Raw genomic sequence first — 24,316 nt, 5'->3', positions numbered from 1 at the left:
TCATAAGGGCACTTGGTGCCCTGATGAAGATACGTATTGTATTGTCAAGATAGCTCCATACTGGAGATATTGTTGGCAGGTTTCGCACATCTTGTCATGGCATGGCCTAGATCCATTCAGTATGTTTTGGGCTGTAGGAAGTTGGCTTGCGGTTATGAGGTTAGCAAAGTTCAGTGCTTGTTTGAATTTACAAACCACTTTTCACAGACAGCCCAACTCAATATAGGACATTGGGATTATGACACACTACAACCTGCTGGACATCTGACTCCCCAGGTACCTCTCCACTTTTACCTACTACTTCCCCCTTTCTCCCCCACCCCAACCTGTCCCTCACCCCTGACACCTCCATTTCCATTTTCATTGATTGGCTTGTTTGCATGCATTGCGTGCCAGCCTCTGGCTTCTTTATTACTCCTTCCATCCAGGAAAGTGCACAGACATGCCAACTGCAGGTGACTCCTGAGCTTGATGAAGGGTTTTTCAACCCAAAAGCTTGCTAAGATATATTTCTGAAACTATTCAGTGGGTCTGCTAAAAGATACCAGATTACATTGACCCAAAGGACCTTGTGTGCAAGTGCCATGTCCTTAGACCAACACTCCTAGCACCTGACCAGAAGGACGCAGGGTCCTGAGCACATCTAAGCCCCAGGGCTGGGGCTGGCAGTGAGTTCTCTGGCAGCTGCTGGAGAAGAAGCTCCTGCAGGAGAGGAAAGAAAGGCTCTGTGACAGTTTGGCTGCCTAAGATGCTACTGGTGCTACTGCTCACTAAGTTATTATTTTACCTGTTGTCATTTAAAGTGGTAAATCAGGATGAGGCTGTAAGGGAGGAGGAGACCTTATTGGGACACACTACCATGTCATGTAGGGGACCCAGAGCCAGTGAAGGTACATCTTAATTCACACACAGTGTCACCCATGTCACGAGTTTTGCTTGTCAGCAGCCTGAAGTGCAGTTTACCAGAAACCCTTGCACCTATCTCCTTAAAACCTGGCAGGCTCCGTGGCATCAGCAGGGGCTACCATGCTTGCAGTTTTCACCCCACTGTGCCTTACACACACAATGTGAGTTTTGCTTTCAAGACATTAAGGTGCAGTTTCCCAGAAACCCCTGCATCTATCTTCTTGAAGCTTGGCATGATTCATGGCCTCAGAAGGGACTACAATCCCTGCAAGCTTCACCTGAATCAGGGAAGAAAAGGCAAAGTTATAGGTAGTTTTGTGCTTCCCCATTATAGCCTACGGGGGAATCATTGAAACAGTTTCGACAAAATGAAATGGAACAGTGGTTTGAAATTAAATGAAACTCAAAACAAAATATTATCCCATCAAAACAGTGAAATAGAAGTTGAAATGAAGAGGTGATGTTTTGCACAGCCCCATACATACATATTATATAATACACATGCACACACACACGCACGCGCACACACACACACATACATATGCATATACACACACTATATATATACATATACATATATACACACACACACATACACATATACAGCATTTCATTTTAACTGCAGAAAAATGCAGATTTTGAGTGTTTTAATGAGAATTTTGGATTTTTAAACAGAAAAATCAGGCTCCTGCTAATCAGTCAGTAACTACTTCTGATGATTTAACACAGGCTTGTCTAACATGTGGCCCGCCAAGCCATTTTCTGAGGCCCACAGTGCTGCAAGGGGAAACGGAAGTAAACACCGTTTACTTTTGTTCCCGCCCCTTGTCCCTCCCCCAGCCCCTCAGCAGATTCCTAGTGGCTGCTGAAGGGCTGGGGAAGGGACAAGGTTCCCACATGTACCGCATCAGCTTGACGTTGCCGACATGGTGCAGATCCTCCCCTCCCCCCTCATTTCACGGTGTCCCATCCTCCCCCCCACCTCTCCCTTCCTCATTTGCATGCCAGCTCCTCCTCTTTCCCACATTGCAGGGTTTCTGTTCCTAGCCCCATCCCTCCCTTTCTCATTTGCATGCTGGCCCTACCCTGCACCAGTACCCACCAGCCACGTGGGCTGGAGCAGGTCACGGTGCAGCAGGCGGGTGCAGTTGGCGTGGATGCTGACTCGGAGGGATGCTGCTGCTGCTGTGGCTGTTGGGGCAGGAAGCTGCCACCACTCCTGCTTCCCCGCAACCCCCTGCACCCACAGACAACATGCTGTGGGCCCCAGGGAGGGAGGGACCCCTGCCGCTTGGGCTCAGGCTTGGGCTGCCCCAGGGGAGAGGGAGCAGTGGGGTGTCCCTGCCCATCCCCCTGCAGAGTCCTCACATGTCCCCCTGGCTGCTGAGCCTAGGTGCGCAGGTGTGGGAGCATCCTCAAGGCCGCCCAGGTGGCAGGGAGAACATGGCAGGGTCAGGTGGCATGCCTCGACTTTTGCGCCCCCAGGCTGCAGCTGGACTGGACAGGCCGCGCGAATGCCCACTCCTGCTGGCCCACCGGGTGATAAAAAGTTAATGATCCAGCCTCACATTCAAAAAGGTTGGACACCCTTGTTCTAACACCTCAATCCCCTTGTGTACAGCTTTCTTCTGAGTGTTGGTAACCAGGTGTCCTGACTTGTTAAGCAATGGCCCCACACTTCCACTTGTTTTTCTCCTGTTCCATACATACCTAAAGAAGGACTTCTTATTGTCCTTGATTTCCATTAGTAGTTTAAATTCAGTTGTTGCCTTAGCCTCTCTAATCTTCTCTCTACAGGTACAGGCCATTGTTGTATAGCCCTCCTTGCGGACTGTCCCAACTTCCATCGTTTGTAAGCCTCTTTCTTCTTTTTCAAGAGGACCATGATATCCCTGTTAAGCCAAGAGGGCTTACTAGCCCTTCTGCTACCTTTCCCCCATATAGGAATGGACTTCTTTTGTGCTTTGAGGATTGTGTCCTTGATAAACGACCACTCTTCATGTAGCTTGCAGTTGCTCAGTGATTAAGTATGCAAATGAAGGGGAAGATCTGCAAATTTAAACTTTAGCCAAGAGGGCAAAAAGTTTTATGTTGGAACTTCTTTCTTTTCTTTTTGGGCTCAACTACTGACCTATAAAAAAAACTCAATGAACATCAGTTTTGGCTAGGATATGCTTTTAACTCAAATTATCCCTCATAAAATAAGTAGGGTGAGGAAAAACTGACTAATTAGTTGGCCTTTGCTTAGAGATCATCTGAAATAATTCCAGCTCCTTTGCTTCCAGACTCTCTACCTTCCTCAAATTTTTCCAATAGATTTATTTTCAATTTCTTTGCTACTATCACATACATAAATATGTAGATAGATTGTACCACTGCCATTTCATTAAAACAAGTTTGATTTGTAACAAAGTACAGCAGTAACAGTTCTTCAACCCAGTCAACAGAGATGTTGCACTCAAGTGGCACACTGAGCCCTGCCATCTTAGCTCACCAAATCATGTGATATGGTTGATGTCATGACATGAACCTTCTGTTTGTGAGATGTCAGATGAACTTGCCCGATTCTTACTGATCCCAAGAGCTGCTCTAATTAAAACACCCACAGCATCTCATGTATTCAGCATACCGTGCTTCAAAATGGCAGTGGGGCAATTCAATGAGCTTTAAAGTGCCCCACCACCACCATTTTGAAACATGGGGATGCTGAATACTACAGGTATGCGAAATGGGCCCTATTCGATTCAGATTCGGCCCAGACTGGGGACAGTAATTCAATTAATTGATTCAGATCACTGTCCCTGACTCAATTTGGCCAGAACTGAATCTGAAGATTCAATACTGATTAGGAGAATCAGCGATTCAGCCATAGACACAGCTTTAAATGTTTTTTCTATATCCCTAGAAATACCAGGCATGGCTCGTGAGTGCTGTCAGGGTGTGGCAGATGGAGCGTCCCATAGGAGCACGGGGTAGGTGCCCCACGTGCTCTGTGGCAAAACCAGAAGTAGACTGGAAGTACTTCCGGTCCACTTTCAGGTTTGCCAGGGAGCGCACTGGGGAGTCCCCCATGACCCCTCAGCTTGGCAACTGGCCATGGGGGGACCCCTGGTGACCCCGCAGACCCAGGAGGCACCACTTGCTGAGCCAGAGGAGTGCAGGTGGTGAGGGTTGTGCACTCTCCAGCAGACTCAGGAGTGTACCAGTCTGCTGCCAAGCATGCTGGGGAGCCCCCCACACTCCTGAGGGACACTATCTGCCCCAGCATCTCAGCATTGATGAGCTGCCTGCTACCAAGAGGTATGTAGAAAAAAAACCCAAACATTTAAAGCCGTCTCTGTCTGAATCTCCAAATCTTTCTGAATCTCTCCAAATCAATTCAGAGGGTTCCGATTCAATTCAGATTCAGTGATTTGGCAACCGAATTGGGCCGAATCACAGCTGAATTGAATCAGTGACCGAAGCTTTGCACAGCCCTACTGAATACACGATGGCAAGGTTGCTGGAGTGTTCCAATTAGAGTGCATCACAGCAGGCATCCCGGAAATGTATAATAACAATAACAGCAAAATATATACCCTGCTTGTAATAAACCATCTGTAATAAAAATATACACCAGCATATTTCATACATATTTTCCCACTATTTTTATTTTTAAGGTGACTACACATTCAGAGATTTTTTTTATTCACAATTATGATTACAGCCTTCCAAAATTATGCATAGTCTGAACCCACAAAAAGTACATTAAAAGGAATATTAAATTTGTGAATTCAACCACTCTAGAGTTAGAGAATGCTAGAATTAAGATTGCTTTGCCCATACACATTGTTTCTGTGGGACCCATGCCTCATTCATTTCAAAGGATTCAGAGTGCTCAAATTCTCAGTGTCCTCCACCACCAAACTCGCCCTGAACTGCCCCCCCCCCCTCCACTTCCCTAACACAGTTCAAGTCCCAGTCTGCTTGCCCAAACAGTCCCAGCCTGCATGGCTTCTAGTCTCCTTACCTAGCCGGCCTCCCCATGACCCAACCACCTACTTTCAACAAGCTACCTATGTCACTGAATCCTAGAATTTTATGGTTGGAAGAGCTTCAAGGATCATCTGCCTCAGAGGTGTTAAACTCACCTAGACCCAAGGGCCAGGTGAGGGGGCACAGGGCCAGTCTACGGCCAGATCAGGCTCACGGACCCCATGCCTCCCACTTCCCCTGCATACTGGATCTAGTTCCTGTTTTAACCAGTCTGGGACCTGCACTGAGAAACCATGCTGCCTAGTACCCATTCCAGCTGGCCTGGGACCAATGATGCATACAGACCTCAAAAGCACTAGGAGCAGTGCAGATCCTGGACTAGTTGAAACAGGCACCATGTTCAGTGCAGTTGCAGAGCTGCCACTGTAGGCACTGTGCAAGTCATGTCCCAGAGCGGGCACCATGTGTGGCACAGTCCAGCCAGGGTGGCCACCCTGCGTAGAACAGTGCCTCCTCTAGTCAGCCTGGAATCTAAACTGCACCACCTGGGGCGGCTGTTCTGGACACTCTAGGAAGATCCGTGCCACACATGCCCGCCCATGCGGCAGTCCCAAAGCAGCTTGGGCAGGTGCCATGTGCAACACACATCCAAAGTCCTACCCACAGGGCTGGTCCAGCACACATCATGCTCTGTCTGGGTCTGCTCAGACCCAAGGGAAGTACCTGAGACCAGACAGTGGGGCTCTGCCAGCTGGATCCACCCCTAATCTTGCCCAATCCAAGTTCAACATAGTCCACTCTCCCAACCTTTCCTCACATAGCTAGCTATCCAACCCCTTTATCATCTTTGTGGCTCACTTCTGCAATTAAAGAAAGTGTCCTGGGATGCAAAGGTACTTACCCGCAACTCCCGAGCTGGGGGATGGAGGACGGGAGGCGAAACCCGCGGGGCTCATCAGCCACTTGTTTATTCAGCTGCAGCCAGCTGGCGACGCAAGCACGGAGTGCTGGCCAGCACAAATAAAAATGGCGGCCCATGCCGCAGGAGGGGGAGAGAAGGAGGAGAAGCTGCACCCAATGCCCTCGCCTCTCGGACAGGCAGGAGCATCAAGGCATGAGGGAAGAAACACCCAGGACAGGTGTGAGAAGAAGCAGGGACGTCGCTTGAGCAACGTTGCCAGCGCGGCTGTCAGGAAGATCCGGGATCGCCCCTGTGATACCTCAAAGAATACCCCAGGTGAAGTCAGCCCGAGGAGGAGAGACTGCAGGGAAGCCCAGAGAGAGATGCCTCCAGAGGATACACCGCTGCTGGACTGTGAGGTGCCGGGGAAATAGGCAAAGACTGAGTGCCTAGGCACTCACTAAGCAGTCAGGGCTACAGTGAGGCGTGAGGGGGGGCAATTAAAGGGGCTGTACACCCCAGTTTTTGTTGAGGTTTTTTGGTGTTTTATGTTAAGTTTGTCTTTTCCCTGAGTTCTAGGGGAGACCGGAGGGCATTAGCCCCGTAGTAGGCCTAGCTCTGGTTAAAGGGGGGGAAGCTGGCATTCCATTCGAGTAATAGTCCGAAGAGCGAGACAATGAATAGCTTGGCACCACTGTAAGGAGGCGTGAGGCTGGGGCGTGGAGCCCCAAGAGTGACCGCCGGGGGAACCCTGGGCCACGAGCGAGCACGATGACCGACCCCAAACACTGATACCATCAAGTCATGGCAGGAAGGAACGGGGTCAAGGAGTAGGGCAGAGAACATCCGCTCGGGCGAAGGCAGGAACGCCGGCGAGATACAACACCAATCACCCAGGGAAGAGCAGCCCAAGAACAGCTAGTCATGTCCCGGCCGCGACAGAAAGATATGGAGAAATGAGATGATCCAGAGCCTAGGACTGCACTATACTCTAGCTGAGGAAGAGGAGGATATTGCTGCTGAATGAGGATTCTCAGTCTCTTCCTTCACTTTTGTTCCCAGTACAACTCTTAACCTCTGTACATTTGTCCCAGGGAGTGTTTTCCTTCATGTTTCCCACTGAATAAAGTCAAATGAAATCTTTCATGATATTAGAAGCTTCCAGCTTAATATTATTTATTATTAATTATTATTATTATTTTCAGCTTAATATTAAAAGCTGGACCAGCTTTTGCCATTTGAGGGACTCCCTGTCAGAGGCCATGACTTCCTACGTTAGCTACATTTCACTGAAACAACTATCTATTTCTGTAGTAGGTTACACAAGTGCAGAGCATAGCTTTCCCAGCAGCTATCCCCTGCCAGCAGAACTAATTTCTAGTGAAGAGCACTGGTGTCATCAGAAAAAAAAAATGCACATTTTATCTGAGTGTTTTAAAACTATTTTTCTGGTCAGCACCAGAGGAAAAAAAGACAGTGACTGTTGGATGTAGGATGTTGAATTTTGAGACAAAGAAACCAACAGGTCTTACTAAAATTGACCTTTTCCTCTTGGGAGGCAGGGATGGGGAAAGTTCCTCCTTTTTTCTTCTAGGGTTGATCATAGCACTATAGAAAAATAGGGCTGAAAGGAACCTGCTCCAGGCAGAATCATCCCTGTCTAAACCATCCTAGTCAAGTGTTTGCTTAGCATACACTTTAGAACCTCTTATGATGTTCACATCCCCTCTAGGTCACCACTCAAGGGCTTAACCACCCTCAGAGTTAGAACGTTCTTCCTGAATATTCAATCTCAATACAATTTACAGTTGTTACTACTTACCCTCTCCCAGAGAAAGGTAACATCTTCCTCCTCTTTATAACAACCTTTTTTGACAGCTGTTATCAAATCCTTCCTTCAACCTTCTCTTCTTTACAATAAATAATCCTAATTCTTTCAACCTTTCCTTGTAAGCCATGGTTTTTAGAACTCTAATAATTTTGTAGCTCTCTCCTGCACTCTTTCCTACATGCCCATGTCTTTCCTGAAATGTGGTGCCCAAGGTTGGACATAGGACTCCAGGTAAGGTCTCATCAAAGCCAAAGAGAATTTAAGGAGAGTGAAACTGAAATAGCTAGCTTGCCTTTGCTTGTTTCTTTTCTATTTACAGGTCAGAATCACTAGTTGTGGCAGCAAATATATACACGATTCTGGGCATACCAAAACAAAAGATACCATCACTCTTGCTAGGACTTAGGCAGCTTTTCCTTTGATTTTAACAGGAATAGGCCCTGAAACATTAACCACAGACAAAAGCACAGACTGCCACATACAAACTGGTCCTGCGTTACTAGATTTGCCCATCACTATGGGGTGTGCTCATGTATTAGAGGTACATTTCTGGGGTATCTGTAATTCTTTCAATGTACTGCTTGTGTTACTTGTGTTTCTATATGGAGTTGTCTCTCTCCCTTCTGCAAGTCTTCACCCCCAATGGAGCTTGCAGGACTCAAATTTCAATGGGAGTGGGTTCCTCCAAACACTGAATCAGCCAAACACATATACACACACAGATTAACAGGGCATGCATGAGCCAGGCTGGGTTATTCAGCATTGACAGGCTGACACTTTCATATGCCTTGAACTCGGTTCATCACAGCAACAATAAAATGCAGTCAGACATAAGCTTAAGGGTTAATAGAGCACACCTGGGTCAGGCCAGGTTATGCAGCATTGACAGGCTGACACCCTCATGTGCCTTGCACTCAGTTCATCCCTTATTTCTGCATTTATTATTGTCCTGCTGTTAGACACACACGCTAACAGAATATGTCTGAGCAGGCTGGGTCCGATCAGCACTTTCAGCTGATATCCTCATGTCTCTTAAAACTCAGAACATCCCAATCTCTTGTCCCAATGGTCCTAGTAGTAACTCCCTTGATGAGCAGACCCCACCATAGTTTTGGGCATTACAAGGATCTCTGGCTTAGGTAAAAGAAGTGTTGCTGCAGAGAAAATGGGGAGCTCAAGGAGAAGGAATAAAGAGTGAGGTTCAGAGAACAGAGCATAGCAACCATCTTGACCATAAAAGTTATTTATTGCCAGGTATATAAACTTACCATGATACCAGTAGTAATAGCCATACAAGAGAGACAAATGAAAGTTACAACATTACATAGTTTCAATTAGGTATTCGGGGAAGTCTAACTCAAGTTTGATCAGAAACATTCAGGTTTAGAAAGCTGTTCATGGAGTAAGAAAGCAATTGACATTCCTGGAGTCAGAGAGAGAGAGAGAGTTGGGATCTCACCACTCAGTGGAGCTTGAACCAGCTGAGGTTCCCAGATGTTGTTGGAGCTTGCAGACAGGCAGAGTCCTCATCACAATCAGTGGAGGGATTCCAAGCAGAAAAGGAGTGGAACTGGTGCAGCTTTTGGATCCAAGCACCAGGACAGAAACTTGAGGTTGGGTAGGGTTTTTATAGAGAACTAACAATGGCTCAAGGGACACCAATAGATTTGTTTATGGGTAAACAATGGCTCATATGCTGGATAATAGGAACTGATAACTCCTGGCTATGGGTGGCATTACTCTGAGGGAGCTCACAATACAGACAGGCAGATTCAGTGTTTTGGGTACCAATAAAGGAGTCATTACTAGAACTGGTCTGATAAATGCTGAGCAGGGTGTGTGCAGATGTGGGTTGATCAGCATTTGGAGAAGGGATCCCCCATCATGCAGTGCTCTCTGCTTCTCTGGTCCCAGAGTTCAGTGCGGTCCTTACCTTGGAATCTCTGTTCTCCATCCTGAATGCTAATGAAGATGCTTTCCTGTCCCATCTCCCATGCAATTGAGTTGCCATCTGATTCTATCTCTGATGGAAATGAAACCAGGCAAGTTGCTTCATTCTTATCACCCTTGTCTGGAGGGCTTTAGGTGCGTCTCCCACTGCATCTTCATTGTCTTTTGTAAGTCCTTTCAGGTAGAGGTGTGTGTGGTGGTGGGGGGGTGACTCCTTTTGAGTCAGACAGGCTGTGTACTGTGCCAGGGTTCCCCAAGAACACAGAGCTGACAGGTAACACCTGTCAAACATAAGCCATTCTGCCTCCTTACATTCAGCTAGCAGGACCTCATATGGGTTCGGCAATGATGAGCTAACAGATGGTAGTTTAACAATGCTTTACAGGACAGGTCATTAGTAACATCAAGCTCCTTGGATACATTGATTGCAGTTGCCTCTTTGAAAGTGTTGCTGCCATCCATTTCCCCCACTATCAGGAAGCTGCAGCAAATTTGAGTCAATTCTGTTTTCAAAACTCCTCCCTTCCAAGGATAGAGGACTTTATGAAGAAACAACTTGTCTTTACCTTTGCACATTAAAACAATATGACATTTTTATATTAAAAAAGTTTGAAAAGTAAATGTCAGTGGCCCAGAATAAAGGATTTGCACACTTTTCACATTTTAAAAGAAATTTCAGATTTTCATTCCAAATCAGATCCTGGGGATTGTTTGTTTTTTCTGTGTGCATCAGAATTTCTTCAGATAGAGAATCCCGGTTTCTCAGCAATTTCATAGATTTCATAGACACTAGGGCTGGAAGGGACCTCGGAAGATCATTGAGTCCAGCCCTCTGCCCCAAGAGCAGGAAGTCAGCTGGGGTCATAGGATCCCAGCAAGATAAGCAACCAGTTTGCTCTTGAAGGTGTTCAATGTAGGTGATTGAACAACCTCCGATGGCAGGCTGTTCCAGACCTTGGGGGGTCGGACAGTAAAGAAATTCTTCCTTGTGTCCAGCCTGAAATGGTCTTGTAGCAGTTTATGACTATTTGACCTTATCATCCCTTGAAGCACTCTGGTGAACAAATGTTCCCCCAGACACTGGTGAACACCCCTGATAAAAACTTAGAGGTGGCCATCAAATAACCCCTGAGCCCGTGCTTTTCCAGGCTAAAGAGCCCCATGGCGCTCAGCCTGTCGTCGTAAGGTCTGTTTTCCTGACCTCTGATCATGCACATGGCTCTCCTCTGGACTCTCTCAAGCTTCTCCACATCCTTTTTGAACTGTGGGGCCCAAAACTGGATGCAGTACTCCAGCTGTGGCCTCACCAAGGCCAAGTACAAGGGAAGAATGACGTCCCGGGATTTGTTTGAGAAGCATCTATGAAAGCAAGCCAGCGTTTTGGTTGCTTTAGTAGCTGCAGGATCACATTGCAGGCTCATGTTCATCTTGTGGTTAATGATGACTCCCAAGTCTCTTTCCTCCACAGCGCTAGCCAGCGTAGCACTGCCGAGCCTATAAGGATGCTGCAGGTTTTTCTTCCCAAGGTGGAGAACCTTGCATTTTTCAGCGTTAAACACCATCAGGTTCTCGTCTGCCCATTCGCTGAGCCTGTCCAGGTCAGCCTGGATCACCCGCCTATATTCTGGTGTGGATGCTTCGCCCCAAAGTTTGGTGTCATTGGCAAACTTGGCCAGTCCGCTTCTGACTCCAATATCCACATCATTAATGAAGATGTTGAACAATATGGGTCCAGACAGAGCCTTGGTGGACCCCACAGGGCACCATGATGACTGACTTCCATCAATTACCACCCTCTGGGTCCAACCACGAAGCAAATTTCCCAGCCACCAGATAGTGGTGGACCCAAGGCCACAATTGGCCAGTTTTGCCAAGAAGTGATCATGGGATACCAGATCAAAGGCTTTTTTTGAAGTCAAGATATATGACATCAATCTCTTCTCCCTTGTCCAGGTGATAGGTCACCTGGTCATAGAAGGAAATGAAGTTGGTCAAGCAAGACCTACCCACAAGAAACACATGCTGGCTATCCCTTAGGATGTTGACTTCGGCCAGTCCATTAAGGATGGCCTCTTTAATAAACTTTTCTAAGATCTTCCCTGGGGTAAAGATCAGGCTGATGGGCCTATAGTTAGCCGGATCCACTTTCCTCCCTTTCTTCAAGATAGGCACCACATTGGCTTTCTTCCAGTCTTCAGACACTACACCAGAATGCCAGGAGTTTTCAAAGATCTGTGCCAGAGGCTGGGCTATGATACTCGCCAGCTCCTTGAGTACCCTGGGGTGTAGATTGTCAGGGCCGGCTGACTTTAAGGTATCCAGCTTCTCAAGGTGTTTCTTTATGGAGGTCAGCATTAGCGGAGGGCAAGGGATCTCCCGCACCTGGACCTCCCTGTCCTGTAGCAGGCATGGGTGTCCCATGTGACTGATGAAAGACTGACGCAAAGTACCCATTTAATAGGTTGGCTTTTTCCTGGGTATCAGTTGTCAGTTGCCCCATCTGGTTCAGCCGGGGTCCAGTGTTGCCCTCGCTTTTCCTCCGGCTGCCCACATATCTGAAAATGGACTTTTTATTGTCCTTGATGCTCAAAGCTAGTTGGAGTTCAGTTGCAGCCTTGGTTTTCCTGGTTTGCTCCCTGCAGGACCAGACCACTGCAGAATAATCCTCCTTGGAGGTGAATCCCATCCTCCATCCCTTGTAGCCTTTTCTTTCTAGGCTCATGAGGTCTGCTAGGTCCCTGGAGAGCCAGGGGGGCTGCTGTGCTCTCTTGCTGCCTTTCCTCCAAGATGGAATAGAATTAGTTTGTGCATTGAGGATCGCTCCCTTGAGGAGCAACCACTCTTGTTGAACTCCCTGGGGTCACGGTCCCTTAGGGCCTCACTGACCAGCCTCCTGAGCTTGTTAAAGTCAGCTTTTCTGAAGTCAAGGACTTCTGTGTTGCTGACTGACTTGCCAGCTTTACGGTGTATGGTGAAGATGATCAGTTTGTGGTCACTGTCACCCAGCTTCCCATCGATCACTAGGTCGCCGATCAGGCCATTCCCAGTAGCCAGTACCAGGTCAAGCAGCGCTTTGCCTCTCGTTGGCTTATAGACTTCTTGAGAGTCAGGTAGAGGTCATCCATGCATGAGAGGAAGCTTTGCGACCGCTCAGATTTTGCTGAGTGATCCTCCCACAAGATGTCTGGGTAACTGAAGTCACCCATGACAACCAAGGTCCTGGAGCATGCAGCCTCAGCCAGTTCCCAGGCGAACTCCTGGTCAAGCTTAGGACTTTGGGTGGGAGGTCTGTAGTAGACTCCCGCCGCTGTGTCCCGTGCTGTGTTCCCCATGGATTTTAACCCCGCGGGTCTCCAGTCATCCACCCTGGTTGCCAATATCAGCTTGCAGGGACATGTAGCTTTCCTTAACATAGAGAGCTACACCCCCACCCCTTTCATCTACACGATCTCTCCTGTACAGGGTATAGCCATCAATACCCATGGTCCAGTCATGGGTGGAGTCCCACCCAGTCTCCGTTATCCCTATGACATCATAATTATTTGCATTGAGCAGGAGGGTGAGTCCAATAAGAACACAGGACAGAAAAGGGCCTCCTGGGTCACTGATGCCTGTGAATGCAAGACACTGGATGTCATAGTCAAAGTAAATCTCCAAAATCACAACTTTAAACCCACAAGCATCTCTCTCTTGAGCAGTGTCTGAAACACCAAGAACTCCTGTAGCAGGCTGCAGGAGAGATGAAATACTGAAAGGTTTAGGCCTACCTTTTCAGAAATTGTGACCATTTTTTTTTTTTTGTCTCTCCCTATTCCTAATTATGCACCATGAGAAATTCTGGGCTCCATCTGAAAGGCTTGAGCAGTTCATGTCTTGGTGCCCATAACTGGTCACCCAAAAATCAAAAAGAATTCATGTTTAGAGGGGGAATTTTTTGAAGACGTACCCAAGATCATGAAGATATGGCAGAGCGAAGTTTGCAACTGAATTCTCAGATTCATACTCCATTGCTTACTGAGAATATCTTTTCCTTTCAAATACCTCTTCTAGGGTTTTTTCCCCCCCCATGAAGCTTTAATATTGATAAAAGTTTCCTTATGTTTGGAAGTTGCCTCAGTTCCAGAAGCTTTGCTGAAATCAACATGTTCCCACAAAAAGCTTCAGTTTCTAGGGTTTAGTATTTCACAGCAAAATATCCCCTTTCTCTCCAAAAATTCCCAACAAGCTTCTGTCTCTGAAACATTTTGCTTGATGGTACATGGAAATGCCAGCCAAACTATTTATCTATAAAACATTCCAGGAAATTCATTCAATTTAAGCAGAGGGACATTTACTAAACATGAAACATAATTCTTTTCTCAATGAAATCAATCTATGATTGCTGTGTTCATTCTCCTTCTCACCCACTACCATAGGGCGGTGTACATGCTAAAGCACACAGTTAACAGCCCAGAGGTTGCAAGTTTGAGATCAGAACAGAAGTGCTCACAGTGTGGCCGTCAAATTCCAATGAAGCTCTAAATTCTGCTAAATACCTTGTCACAAGGACGTGAACAAGGAATGACTTACTGCCATATCCAATCTTCCCCTTGGCCTAGCTGCATTTCAAAAATTACAGTTAGCATCCTGACACTGTGAAGGTTTAGCAAACACTTAACTTTGGGATTCCTAGTAGTTCCATCTACAAAGGGACAAATCTAGAAAAGTCCTAGTACCATATTTCCTGCTGACAACAAGTGGAAATTGCATGTCTAAATACCTTCAAAATATAGGCTTAAGTTTTCTCTTAAAACACATTCCTTTCTCTATACTGTTTTCAGAATGATACAATTTCCATCTCTCCCTTCCTTTTCTTACCCAGTGTATATACAGAGCATACACATTATACATAAGTGATTTATATTTTAATAAAAATGTATTTATGTCCATGTTATACATATATAAATATTCTTGATACTTTGATGTAAAACAAATTTTCTCAGATGTTAGCCTTGTCTTTCTGTCTTAGTCCCTCCATTGTTACTTGACAGCACATCTTAACTCAGTAAAATAATTTTTTTTTTAAAAGATGTCACCCTGTCCTAGCACTGCTATGGGCAAAGGTTATTTCCAATACTAAATAACATATTTATTTCTAAAGAACCTCTTAACTACTGTGTGTAAACTCCTTCTCACCTGTTTACTCTGAACTGCTGACTCTGGACTGACCTTGCACAGCACAGATGTGTTGTGTTTAACTGAAAAGTTTTTTAAAAAGGTTGTATGTAGGGAGGGGAGTGAAAAAAAGAGAGACCAGTACTGCATTAATAAGAACAGAATACTCGTTACTCCTAAGATGTATTCTTGCTATTAGGTAAGAATAGCAAGAGTAGCAAGAGTACATCTAAGAAGGGACTTTTTAGTTAGGGGCCTCACTCTGAAGAAGCTCCCCATAAGGCTGCGCCTCCTTAGACACACTTACTCTTACTTTTTAGCCTCAGCATTTAAAAATTACAGCTCCCTTGTTTAATAAAGACCTTATGTCTTTGTTTGCAGTATGTTTTCTATTACTACTATCCCTAGATTTGGTTGACAGGTTTTTGTTTTTGACTTTTTTTTTTCTTTTTTTGGAGGAGAGGGGGGGAGCAAGCAACAAAACAGTCAGTTTTCAATTTGTTTGAAATGTTGGCTTGTCTGTGATGAAACAATTCCACATTTCCCCTAAAATGAATGAAATTTCTTCTTATTTCTTTTCCTTGAATTTTTTTCAAAAAGGTACTCTGGTGAGCTTAAAAAGTGATGGGAAAATGGATGGGATTTTTCTTCCCTCTTTTGATTGGGAACCTGAGTTGGCCAAAGCAGTGAGAATGCAAACTCCCTTTGAGATAAGATTCCCAATTAAAAGATAGCTAAATTTCATAATTCTCTAGCTGTGAGTTACAGTTGAAACTCTTCAGAGACTCAGGATAAGTGAGCACAGCCAGGCTTTGCACAAGGGTCCTAAAACTACCACTGCTCTTTAACCAACAGCATGAGAAACGCACAGTTCTAGGCAAGAATGGAAAACCACATTATCCTCACTATTTTACAGCACTCTTTGGGTAGTGCCAGTTTCTGTTGGGTGATCCAGAAGCCCTCCATGTTGCTCATGGCTTGCCTTCTCCATCATAAAGTCCTTCCAGCTCAGTTCTCCATGGTCTATTGCACAGCCAAATCACACCTCCCTCCCAACCTCCAGGTTGATTTCTTTCCCTTTCCTGCCCAACACTTGGTGTGACTTCTCCCTTTGTTTTTGCTATGAACCTTTCAATAGGCCTAGTCCCCCTCTATTCCCTTGTCCTTCTTCTTGTGTATGACTTCATAAAGTTGACTCCTCCAACCTTTTAAGAGTAGAACCATCAATATTACTGCAATCTTTCTGACTGTTTGCTCCTTCTGGTGGACCATATAGATGGCAGTCAGTTAGTATAAGCTGTGTGGCAGGCCAGTAGGGGGTGCTCCTGCATTGAGCCACCCACCTCACTGCACCTGATCACCTTCCAGGCTCCAAGTGCCTCCCTTGGGGGCACTTTATGTCTGGCCAACCCCCTTCCTGGAGCACACCTGCAGGCCTGGGGGTAACGCTTCCACCACCAAGAATCTGAACTGATCTTAAACGTGTGTCCTCTGGGAAACATAGGCCTAGTAGCCCTTGAGGGTACTTGACTCACTGCAAGAACTTGGGGTGCTTCCCTCAGTCTGAAGTGCAAATAGTGGTCTCCCTTAGCTAGCTGAACCAAGGGGACCCCAAGAGATAATCTAGACCCTCTCCCAATAAGTCTCCCATACTAGGTACGAAGGAGAGCTTTATTGGTTACAAGGAGTAGGTTTGGAATAGGGTACAGGGTAGAGTATTATCAGAGAAATCCCTTAGAGTAAACAGTGGCATGGTAGCCTTTGCTTACACATCTGTGTTACTGCAAGCTACATATCTAGTTAGATCTCAAATAGCTTACTCACAAGTATCATCCAGAGGCAGGTGGAGATTTCCTCTGTAGGCAAGCAAGTCATTGACCATGAGTTTCAAGACAGAGTGAGTTTCAAAAGGTCCAGATTCTCTGAGAGTTTTCAGCATGGCTGCTGAAACTTGAGACTTGCAGAGATACCAGCCCCTTCTGAGGCCATAAGGCCTTCCAGCATTCAAGGAGATAGGTGCAAAGGTTTTTGGAAAACTGCACTTCAGGCTGCTGACAAGCAAAACTCATGACGTGTGACTGTTAAGGTGCAGCAAGGTGAAAATTGCAGGGATGGTAGCCCTGCTGAGGCCATGAAGCCTGCTAAGTTTCAAGGAGATGGGTGCAGGGGTTTCTGGGAAACTGCACCTGAAATTGTTCAGAGCAAAACTTGTGTCACTTGCAAATGTGAAGGCACAAAGAAAGCTCAGTTCAAACAATGCTTTTTATCTTGTTTTTCCATCCCTTCCCCAGAGCACTGGGATTGAAAGGGACATCAGGGAAGGATCAGTCACTGGCCAGCTACACAGTCAATATGAGAGCAGTCCTTCCCCACTCTTCCTCCTCCTTCTCCTTAGTTTTTCAGCTGCAAGCAAGCCCAGCTTAAAATGTTTCAAAATGTTTTCAGGTTTTGGACTGCCCTTGTTTCATTTCAAGGCTGTTTTGAAGCCTTTTGTTGTGTTTTGATTTCACTGTTTCAAGCTTGAAATGAGTTGAAATGAAACAGCCAGCAAAATTTCGCACAGCCCTAATACGCTGCACTGCCACTGTCTGATTTCCTTTGCCACAAGAGCACAATGGTTAGTTTGTAGGGCCCATTTTACATTTTATTTTGTTGAAGGCTCCTTTCTCCTGCTTCAGGGTTTTGTGGGCCGCAAGCCCCCACCCCAGCAGACAGACTGGGAGAACTCAGCTTGTTTTCCCACTGCATTAGGCATGGGAAAGCACCATTTAGTAAAGTTCAGTGCTGTCCACTGTCCCTGGTCTGGTGGATACAAACTAAGGGTACCTGTACACAAGTGTGGAGGCTGCTCTGATGCACTATTACAGTCTGCTGGAGCATGGTAATTACTACACTCAAGGAACCTCCAATGTCTTATGTATCAGCATCCCCACACTTCAGAACAGCAGGGAGACCTTTAAACTGAAGCTTGTTGAACAAGCTTCAGTTCAAGCCCCCCAGCCCCACATCTGAAGTGCAGGGATGCTTAGGCACTTTAATTAGAGCAGCTCCAAGAGCTCTAATTAAAAGTACTGTCCTCCCTACCCTGAGCATATGGAAAGTGCCGTAAAGGTCCTGACAACTAATGGTGGAAGCACTCTAATGTAAATGTAATATCTATAACAGCAGGTGGAACCAGGGAGCAGTCAGCACAACTCCACAGACTCCCAATTTAGACTTCACCTCCCAGAAACCCCAGGGGCTGGGGGCAAGGGGAAATGGAAGACACAGCCCGAGGCTGGAGTAAGAAGGGAGAGCAGCATGCATGTGGAGCCTGGTCAGCCCCACACAGAGGGGTGCGTATTGGAGATGTAGATCGCACTGGCTCAGTCAGCCAGGACTGTGGGCTTAGACTTGGGAGCAGCTGCACAGCTGTTTGAGCACTCTAGGAATTAGAGGCTTGTTTGGGGACAGCTCCAGAGGAGTTGTGGGGGAAGGGTTGGGAATTAAGGTGCTGAGTATACATTACCACAGTGTTGATGGTTCTTTCTCTTTTAGCTATTCTCTCCCTTCAGAAAATCATAGGGGTAGGCTCACAACCAGCTATAGAGAAGTGGGAACTCCCCTTTGTTTCTTGTGCCAGTTTCTGGGGCTTCAGGGTTACCACAATATTAACTGGAATGCACAAGTTCTGCACACATTAAAGTTTACCTTATTTTTCACTCAGCCCTACTAAGCACACATTCAAGCTTTGTCTGCACCATAGCACAACCCAGAGTTCTGCACAAGAACAAATGGGATCAAAGCCTCAAAATCCTGCAGTTTGGTCTCATCTATTGTTAACCAGCAGTTTTATAAGATGATACCCAGGTCCCGAGCATGGATGGGGGCATATTTTGTGAACCAAGGCAGGGACCTAGTATATTTTTACCTTTTTTGAACAAAGTTTTTGTCCTACTTGGTTGTTGCACAGCCCATGGGAGACCTGCTCCTGAGAGTGGAGGATTGAACAGGACAGTTAAAATTTTTGCAGTTTGCCCTGTGAGACTGTTAGCCTGCTGAGCTGCTATTGCTGGCAAATTGCTATAGAGAAGAAAGAAAAGCAGACAGGGAATAAGGACCTGCTGACATGATACCAATTTATGCTAGCAGGAAATATGACCCTGTACACCACGGAGATGGAAAAGCCATGAGCCCTTTACTATTTACTGTGTGAGAAAACTGAGTTTTTGCCCTGCTCCCAGGGCTGTTGTGCTTGCTTTTTGGAGTTCACATTCCTCTCCAGGCTGTCTGAAAAAGCCTAAAACAGAATACAGCAATATAGAACTTTCCTCCTTTATTCAAAGCCTGAATGTCAGAGTGAAATTTAAAGTCATCTTAAACATCTCAAATCCAGAGAAACATCACTTAATCATTTAATCCTTAATCCAGATACCCAGTAATCCTCACAACTGCTTCTTATTAGTCTCCCCCCTCATTAAAACAGGGAAGCTGCTCTGCTTATAGTCAAGCATACTTTGCTGTTGTAAAGACCGCTTTTGTAAATATTTAAAACTAAGAAGCACATGAACCATCCTGATTCAGATTGCCAAGGTTTGACAGGACTGGAAACAGACTCCACCTTGTGTCACACCACTTCTCCTCCCACTGAGCATTTCTCCCTGCTTTTGCTCCTGTTCACTGGATCCCAGACTCACTTCCTGGGCACATGGGACTCTTATACATGTACACAGAGGCTGCTCCAACATGCTGTAATAACAGCACGTTGGAGCAGACTCAATTAATTGAGTCTGCTGAAGCATAATAAGTACCATGCTCCAGCAGACTCCAGCATCATGCGTTTCAGCATCCCCACACTGAAAAGTGGTGATAGGGCACTTTAGAGCTCGTTTGATGAGCTTTAGTTCAAAGCACTTCACTGCCATGTTTCAGTGTGGGGATGCTGATACACTTGACGCTCAGGGTGCTAGCGTGGCTCTTGGAGCTGCACTAATTAAAGCACCCCACACCCCTCCCACTGCATCCTGGAGCACGTCTATAAATGCCCACGCTACTTTCGTTGCCCAAGTTTTTCATTTCCAACTCCACTGCTGCCTGGACACTTGGGAGTTTTGCATGTCAGTGCACCTCAGTCATCCCCTCTGGCTCACCATGAAAGTTATAGGAGCTAAGGCTCAGCAGAGGCTTCTGGATGGTACTGCAACCAAAGTAAATATTCAGCTTTGGAGTGATGACGACTCCAAACTGAAGGATATTCAGGGTACTTGAAAGAGAGACTCCTGAACCAGAACTCTGATACTTCTCTGAAATCCAAAGCTGGACCCACATTTCATAACTAGATCCTTCCTTTACGGTGGGTCAAACAAAAACCCGAGTCTCAGAATCCTCAGTATAGGTAAGTGGAAGTCACTGCCTTGCCTATTGTAATATTATACCCTGGAGCCAAAAAGCTACCCTCACTGTCACAAGAGCTCATTGACTTGTGGGTTTCATGCTTGTACCCAAGGGCAGAATCTTACATTTTATCATTACAATTAATTATTCTTTTCACTTTTATTTGAAGGGAAGTTGTGGAAAGTAAAAAGGAGAATAACTATGCTCTCTGGTGTTTCACATGGGTTTATTTGGTTCACACTAAGACTGGAAGTGGAAGGGGTTGTGTATAGAAAGCCAAGTATTTCTACTTCTGGTGGTCTCCTAAAGTTGTGCAGAGTTAGTATTCACATTCCAGTAACTTCTCCCCTACCCCCAAATCCAACAATATATAAAACCATGGAGATGACTACCTTAACCTTAAAGACTGAGCTATGTTTTTTGGTTCTTTTTTTAGAACAAAAAACACCAAACAAAAAAACAAAAACAACCAAAAAACCCCCCAAGAATCACATCAAACTGAAGTTGTACTGTAGAGTCTATAGTGAAATTTCTTTAGCTACCAGCTGTGAATGAAAAGGTCACAGTGTTAATATTCCATGAAAGTGTTTGCAGAATTTAAGACATTTCACATACCTCTCACATCTCATTATTCAAATGGAATCCTCTCCAAAATGCCTAATGATACTGTTAGCAGAAGGTGGTTAGTCAAATCATTTGAAACCTCAGCAAAGGTCAGAGCAAATAAAATATGCTGGAGTGATGAGTCCAAAGGTACTCTCTCAAATGCAGTTTGAACACAATCCATGCATATGCACATTTTCTCTTCTATTACCCACGTAACCATCAACCATGTTTCACTACCTACGGCTCAGACGTGCTCAATAAATATCATTGTCCCGGTCATTTGTGTCAGTTAGCCGAGAGTGATTTATTAAAAGGTATAATTAAACTAGTCATCATCCAAAAGGCATAAAAAGTCAGGAATCACTTCCCAATACTGCTGACATTATAGGTGAGGCTAATAATACAAGATCCTATTATGGTTGTCCAAAACTTACCATAAGATGCTAATTTTCAATTCCCTCTATGCTTGTCAAACATAGAAGTGGAAATTTTCCATGCCATTTGTCTGCCTCAGACTGATTTTTTTAAATGGCCAGCATAACATGAAAATAAATTCCCAACAAACAAGCAATGGAAAAAAATTTGTTTTGCTTTTTTTTTTTTTTTAAATGGAAACTTTGGGCGTGTGTAGACAAAACAGGGGCCCTAAACTGAAGTAGTGGGTTTTAAAAAGCATTTGTTCAGTTTAGGGCTAAATTGCCTGGGGTGCAGGTTACCTTAGTGCGAGTTTCCGCATGCCACTCCTCAGCTGGTGGGGGTACAGGGTGCCTCAGCTTGGGGCTTCCTGCTGGCTAGCTTGGCACCAAGGCACCCAGTACCCCAGCCAGCACCCCCTGCAGCACGTGGAGCAGCGTATAAGGTGTCCCACTGTCAACCACAATGAGAAGGGGCACGCTACTTTGTGCTGCAGTGTAACAAATTTGTGCTGCTACTATTTGTCCTGATGCAAATACATGCCCCCGCTCATGTGGACATGGCCACAAATCCAGGGATGTTCCAGATCAGAAAACCAGGGAGTCAACAGACAAGCAAGAGCCATGGTCTAAGACAAGTCAGGAAACTAGTAAATCAAATCAGAGAGTGAAATCTACAAGAAAGCGGAGTCAAGGAACCATGTGGTTAAGGTGTAGTGGGAAGAAACAAATTTAGGAAAGGACCCTCTGGGTGATGGGCTGCAAGGGTTAGGTTAGTGCCAGGCTCACTCTCAATACAGATGTGGATGTGTCAGCCCTAGATTTTACCATGTTGATTGTTAGGTACAGGATTTAACTTTGACTCCCTGCGTGTGTGAAGTACAGACAGGATTTATTGAACAAACTAATTAACTATAGGGAATATTTACAAGGGAGAAGGGTGAATAACAATGACAACAAAAAACCCCCACACAAATACAATTTATACTTCACCAATGTATTTCACACAGCAACGGGATGACAGTAGAGATATCAATCCAGGAACACCAAATACAATTACAAACAGCAATGCTGGCAAACAGATTAGTATGGCAATCCAGTAATAACTCCAATAAGCACTCTGACGGTCAAAATCCAAATATAAAAATCGCAGGAAAATCTCTTAAATGACTGGGCTTAAGCCACAGTCTTACTGAGACTCGAGTGTGGTCAAATACAAATCTTACATGAATACACTACACGCACACACCACTCAGCCCACAGATTTATCACTACAACATCCAACACATGGACACCAAATCACCCACTAACAAACTGCACAGGATACACACACACACATACACACACCCCTCAGCACCAGAATTTTGGGTGTTTATGCGCCTCACGTGCATTGGGACACAGCGCTGGGCACTTTGAATTAGTGCAGCTTGCTAATTAAAGTGCCCATGCTTCACGTGTATCAGCGTCCCCACACTGAAAATATGGTGGTGGGGCATTTTGAAATAAAACGGTCTATGAGCTTTAGTTCCAAGTGCCACACCATCATTTTTTCAGCTTGAAAATGCACAGAGATGCTGATATACACGATGGGGAAGGCTGCTGGGGAGCAATTTCCATGCTCCAGCAGACTCAATTAATCCAGTCTGCTGTGACGAGCTAGAAATCCAACATACCGTAGCAGGCTCCACGCATATCTAGGAGCCCATTCTCATGGACTGCACATGCCCAAGCTAGGAATCTAAGCCAGTAGGTCAAAAGGTTACCTTTCTCAAGCCTTCTGTTGGCAACGCTTACTGGCATGCTCAATGATGTCACTCTTAACTATTTATAAACCTAGATTAAAACTCTCGCTACAAAGATATGAGCAGAGTTTCCCAGCATGTAATCAGAAGAAGCCTTGTTGCCCAGACACTTCCTGGTTTTCTCCCAGCCACTCGTATCAGGAGGGGACAGAGACGCAGCTGCTGATGCAGATTTTAGAGAGGCTTCTTCCAACCTTTAGAAATAGCAGCAGTGTGGCAGGTTCAGGTAAGTGACTATCACAGTCAGACCAAAGCTCTGGGTTCCAGGCTGTAGAGTTGACGGAAGATGGGGAAAGAGGCGAAGGAAAAGGGCTGAGGATGTCTCATCAGATATTCTGAATGCCCACATGGGACAACTCCTAGGAGTGAAATAAGGAGCCTGAGAAATGGAGTCTGACACTAGCAAGAAAAGCAAAGACAGGGGTGAATGGCCATAACTGGAGAACAGATTGGACTAGGACAGGGACAGTTTGAAGAGCAAAAAAGAAGATGAGGTCAGGCTTGGGAAACAGTAGGGGCAAACAGAAGAATCTGTGCCTCCTAGTATACATTACCTTCCAGATTCCTGAACCTGCTCAATTCTGCTGTCAAACATCTGTGACACCCACAGGCCAAGTATCTCCCCATCTCCAGTTCTTACCCACCAAAAGAATGAAAATGGGTGAATTATGGCAAATCTGCAAGGAGGTGCTCAGCACTCCAGGGCTGAAGACTGGCAGCAGGTTAGCAGTTAATTAATAGTCTGCCTGGCTGGGAAAAAGCTGCAACTGATGACTAGTAAGTGACAGCAAAGCCACAGAAAGCCTCTGGAGTAGAGAACAAGGTGGAAGAGGTAGGCAACCTGGGTTGTCCTGTTCAAGGTCTTAAGACAGACAACCAGTGTTGTGGTTTCAATGAGGGTTGCCCCACATAAAATACTCTGGATGGAAACCATGAACACAGAGCCTACTGATTTATGCCATCCATTACTCAGCTTGAGACAGCTCTGCATACCAGCTCCAATGGTATGTTAAAAGAATATTAAAAGGTAGAAAAGTCAAAAATGTTGAAAAGCTAGAAAATGCCAGAATAAAGTTTGCCTATGCGACCTTAATGGGGACACCCAATGTGTATGCATAAGATAGTTTTTTGCTATATGATTCTGTACTATTTCTTCTACAAGACCACTGCCATAGTGCACAGAATGAATGCTGCTCACTTAATGAGTGACTATGAAGCCTACCTGCTGGCTGTAGTTATATCAGATTTATTACTTTCCTTTTAGGCTTTTCTATTATGCTAGTCTTGTAGTAGTCCGAGGAATTCATTTATGCTTACACTCCCCTATAAAGTGAAGAGATGGAAGTATCCTAGCCTTACAGATGCGGTACTGAGGCACAAAGAGATTAAGATAAAAAATGTCCAC

Source organism: Crocodylus siamensis, chromosome 5, assembly GCF_052110815.1.
Source record: "Crocodylus siamensis isolate JL-2025a chromosome 5, ASM5211081v1, whole genome shotgun sequence".
Classification (NCBI taxonomy): domain Eukaryota; kingdom Metazoa; phylum Chordata; order Crocodylia; family Crocodylidae; genus Crocodylus; species Crocodylus siamensis.
Note: the sequence above shows the minus strand (reverse complement) of the source record.